Source organism: Phoenix dactylifera, chromosome 2 (genome assembly GCF_009389715.1).
Source record: "Phoenix dactylifera cultivar Barhee BC4 chromosome 2, palm_55x_up_171113_PBpolish2nd_filt_p, whole genome shotgun sequence".
NCBI lineage: Eukaryota > Viridiplantae > Streptophyta > Magnoliopsida > Arecales > Arecaceae > Phoenix > Phoenix dactylifera.
This window is the reverse complement of record NC_052393.1, coordinates 13,408,690-13,413,832: the sequence shown is the minus strand read 5'-3', so window position 1 is coordinate 13,413,832 and position 5,143 is coordinate 13,408,690. Positions and strand designations below refer to the sequence as shown.

Sequence of the window (5,143 nt, the reverse complement as noted above, 5' to 3'; positions counted from 1 at the left end):
CTAAGCAACGGTAGAAAGAAAAGGGGAGAAGAAAGCCCTAGAAGAAGAAGGCAACAGCTGCGGCGGCCAAATGAGAGCTTTTAAGCTCAGATCGGGGTTTATATAGACCCCCCCCCCCGACGGCCCAGATCGACAGAGCCAAATCCCGCTCTCCGTCCAGATTGCGCCACGTGTCGGCCTCGAAAACCGAAGGGGCGTATCAACTTGGATTGATGCTTTAAAAGCAGAATCGAAGCGGCATCTTGTCGGATCCTGGAGCCTCATCATGGGCCTGCAGCCCGAAACCACCTCAAAAAGCAGAAGGGCACGCCTCTCATTAAAGATGCTCCGAAGCGCGTGAAACGGCGAGGCAATTTAAAGCTACACGACCCCACTGGCATGATGAAGGTAATTACTTCCTTCGCCCGAGCTCGCAAACGGCTCGAACTCGAAAATCAGGGGGTAATGTTGGGGGAAAAATGGATCGCCCAAAATATGAGGACGGTTTGCCGGCATGTGACGACGAGCGCAACATTAACAGACCTCCAGACGCCCGACCTCAAGACGCCCGACCTCGGAGCTCACAGCCTTGCGGCCCTGATCTTGGCCAAGCTGAGCGAGATCGACCTCAAGTCCGAAGAAGACCCAGCCAAAGGATGAGGCTAAGCTCTCCACTCCACTGAAAATCAAGTCCCCCTCCTCCTCATTCGGGATCCAATCCCGCGATCTCCGCCGAAGCGACTGACAACAATTAAATGCGCACGATCTCCACGGATCTCCGGCCAGCCCAAAATCTCAGGCTATCCACGGCAACTCGTTGACTCACTCAATCTTGTTCAGTCATCCACGACAACTTATTAGTTTACATGGTCACGCCCAATCATGACGTTAACCCATTAATTCGCTTAGTCACATCATAGGTAATCCTAGCTTCCCTCCTATAAAAAGGGGAACTTCTTCCTCTCATGGGGGATTCTTCTGACTTCTACATACAGTCTCTCCCTTTCTTCACAAAAGCTTTCCTCTGACTTAAGCATCGGAGGGTCGGCGCCGGAAACCCCAGCTACCGGCTTCTTGCAGGTTCTCCGGAGGATGCAGTCCACCGCCGCACCACCTCTCGGAGCTCCTCCTTCTCAGCCAGTGGTCGCCCCCGGGTCTAATTTCCAGCAACAATCCCCACCAATGTTTATTTGAACTTGAAGCGTTTATGCCACCAAAACCGCCTTTCAGAAGTCGAAGACTTTCTGTTTGTGGCAGCAGCATTCTGCCTGGCCCGAATCATGTTGCCGAACTCGACCACCTTGTCGACCTCCGGCATCAACTCCTTCACGGCATCGGCCGAACAGAAACGTGCTGCCCATCCCATCAAGAGAGGTGTCTTTTCCTTGTGTTGTAGTTTGATGCCGGCCATCTTTTCCGCCGCCTTGAGCCACCCACAGTAGCACCCAAACGCAATGTCAATGTAGCCAACACTTTCCCCGCCAAAGAAGTCCTTGCCTTTGGAGCATTTCTCGAAAGCCTCTTCCAACAACTGGAGTCCGGCAATCACTTGCTCTCTTGCTTCGGCCGTCTCTTCGTCATCAGCCTTTGCTTTTATGATTTTTATCAGAGAAGGGAACCACTGAGACGGAAGGTAAGAACAGAAAAAAACATGGCTCGTTAGTGTTACATAATGAACTCAATTTCTCTATTTCGCTTCATTGGGTTCATAGATGGTTAGGTTGCTTGGAGTAAGCCCAGTAAGAGTCAACTGCAATTGGGATGGGTAAAACAACCGTGATACAAGCCCGAGTTAGATCAGACGCACGCCTATAGTCAGGAAACATGGGGTTGCAAAGGGCGGTCCCAGACGAGCACCCACCTTCCACTGCTATGGGATGAGTGATAAAGTAGTACCCACCCATCCTGACGTGCTTGACACAGAGAGAGAAAAATGTCCCAACCGATTTATCGCCGACACAACCCAACCAAGATAAAGGTGAAATCTAGTTCTGGAAGTTAAAAACTGCCCAAAAGCGATATAATACTGAACGATCTGGAAGAAAGGCAGAGAAGTAATTTGGTATACCTTGTCATCTATGTAGACGGCCCAAAAGCGGGCAATCGCACAGTCATAGGGATCAGAGCGCAGGATCGATGGAAGGTCCTACTACGGCCCAACCTCGTCGATATTGTTAGCTTAGCTGTACATTAGCATAGCTTAGTTGTATATTAGCTTAGCTAGTGACGTGACTGTACATTACCTAACATAGTAGCCGTTGGAACTGTACATTAGCCGTTGTATACGATAGCCACCTTCCCCTTATAAAAGGTGGGCTATGGCTGTTTCCCATATGCAATCACAAAGGATCTTTCTCTTCTCTTTCTCTTCCACTCCTTCCCCCTCCTTCTTTTATATGGTATCAGAGCATTTTGTTTACCTAATTGACAAGAGAGACAATCAAAAGGTTGAAAATTAACTTCTCCCAAACAACCGCTTGAAGGCAAAGACTGGACACGAGACAAGGAACCATGCCCCAAATGAGAATGCCAAAGACTCGAGTAGACAACAGCAACAGATGGAATAGGACTAAAGTTAGGTAGGTACATGTAATGATGCGAGCTCAAATAGACGACCAACCACTACAAGAAAATACATATTCAGCGACTAAGATTCTAGTACACCAACAACGACCAACGTTTGGTTGCCGAAGAAAATTTTCTGCGACCAAATCTGTTGTTGCTAATTTCAATGCCGACCAAATAGTTGGTCGTGGAATGTTTGTCTTCCGCTACCAAAAAATGGTCACTGAATGTCTATCTTCCCCCACCAATAGTTTGGTCGTAGAATGTATTGGAATGCATTGGCAACAAACATTTTTTGGTGGCAGAAAGTATTAACCTGTATTTAATTAATAATTCAAATTATAAGCTTAATATTTATTTTTGGGCTTGTTCCAAATCCTGTACAACCAACACAGCCTATCCATTATCCATATTGCACAATACATTTGCTCATCCAAATAGAAGTATACACAATGTTGGAGAATCCATAATCATTCATTATAAATATCATTATCTTACAGGGGCTAGTACAACATCGTTCGATTTTACGGGAACCTTCCACTACCAAAAGTTTGGTCGCTAAAAAACTCAAACTTTCTGCCCAATTTTTTCATTGGAAAAAGGCGTCATTCGTAAAAGTTTTTCTGGACTAAATTTTTTTTAGCCGCTGGAGGTGAATCTTTAAGGACCAAAATTTAGTCACCAAAAGTTTTACCTCCAGCCCGCGCGAAATATTGGACTCGTGCCAACTTGGTATTGCTCTTCCGCGACCAAATATGCATTTACTTGGTGTTGGACAATTATTTAGTCGCCAAACGTTTTACCTCCACCCCGCCAACTTGGTTGTGATTTTCCGCGACTAAATATGCATTTAGTCGGTGTAGGACAATCACAAGGATGTTGGTCGCAAATAGCCTTATTTGCAGCGACCGCTATTCATTTAGTCGCCGAAAGTGGTCGCTGAAAGTGTATTTTCTTGTAGTGAACTTTACGCCCGGTCCCAACGAACTGACCCATCATCTGATCCTGCACATCACAACCTTTGTCAGTAAAGGTTACCTTAAGGCCATTTTCTACAACCTTTATCCCTCTCAGCTACTTTCTTGGTCTCGAGGTGACTTCTAACTCAGATGGCTATTATCTTTCACAGGCTAAGTATGCTTCCAAGTTGATATCTCGTGCTGGGTTGACAGATAGCAAGACCGTAGATAGTCCTCTGGAAATGAATGTTAAGCTTCTTCCCACAGATGGTGAACTATTGACAGATGCAACTCTGTATCGGCAGTTGGTTGGCAATCTCATCTACCTGATTGGGACACGCTCTGACATTTCTTATGCAGTCACCCTAGCTAGTCAGTTTATGCATGCACCGCGCTCTACACACTATGCAGTAGTCCTACGTATCCTTCGGTATGTTAAGGGTACATTGTTTTACGACCTTCATTTTTCAGCCTACTCCACTTTAGATATACAGGCCTATTCTGATGCTGATTGGGCTGGAGACCCTACAGATCGCCGCTCTACCACAGAATATTGTTTTTTGCTTGGGTCATCTCTTATCTATTGGAAAAGTAAGAAGCAAACGGTTGCCTCTCGCTCCAGTACAGAGGCTGAGTATCGTGCACTGGCAGATACTACCTCTGAGTTCTTATGGCTTCGATGGCTACTGTATGATATGGGTGTTCTTTTGACTAGTAGTTTCCCTTTATATTGTGATAACGTAAGTGCCATGCAGATTGCTCGTAACGATGTGTTTCATGAGCGAACGAAGCATATTGAGATAGACTGTCACTTCATTCGGCATCATATCAAGCAAGGTACTCTTCAGTTGATATATGTTGCTTCTGCGGATCAGTTTGCTGATATTTTTACGAAGGCACATCCACCGGGGCGTCATCGTTATTTAGTTCATAAACTCAAGATGACATCTTCGCTCCCATCTTGAGTTGAGGGAGGATGTTAGCTTAGCTGTGCATTAGCTTAGCTAGTGACGTGACTGTACATTACTTGAGATAGTAGCTGTTGGAACTGTACATTAGCCGTTGTATACGATAGCCACCTTCTCCTTATAAAAGGTAGGCTGTGGTTGTTTCCCATATGCAATCACAAAGGATCTTTCTCTTCTCCTTCTCTTCCACTCCTTCCCCCTTCTTCTTTTACAGATATACTGAACGATGATCATGGACTCGCAGATGGGCTTGCCGTTGTGGATGAGGACAGGCATCTTCTTGTAGTCCCCGGCACCTCCTCCAAGAACTCGTAGCCCACCCCCTTGAGGTTTAGAGCAATTCCTGCCCTCAACACAAATGGGCTCGCCCACAACCCCAACAACTTCAATTCCTGACCTCCTGCCATTCTCTCCGTATATTCTCTCGAAAGTAGGAACGAAGGAAAATATTTGATAGTAGGTGTGGGTTAGAAGATGCTTTAGATGTGAGTATATATAGAGGTGAAGGGAGCAGGCTTGGACAATCGTCACACGTGACGGGATACTACTCTAAGATTTGGTGGGAGACTATTACGGGCTGATTTGCTGGTTTTTTTTTTTTTGGCTAAAAATAGGTATCTCATACAATGCGGGTACAGATACATTCAATAGAGCTAGCAAACAGCAAATCAC

At 45.9% G+C, this 5,143-nt stretch overlaps 1 pseudogene; it reads right to left on the bottom strand.

Annotated features, from left to right (window-relative positions):
• Positions 1-1,165: 1,165 nt before the first annotated feature.
• Positions 1,166-4,914, bottom strand: LOC103700171 (annotated as a pseudogene).
• Between the last annotated feature and the right edge of the window lie 229 nt (positions 4,915-5,143).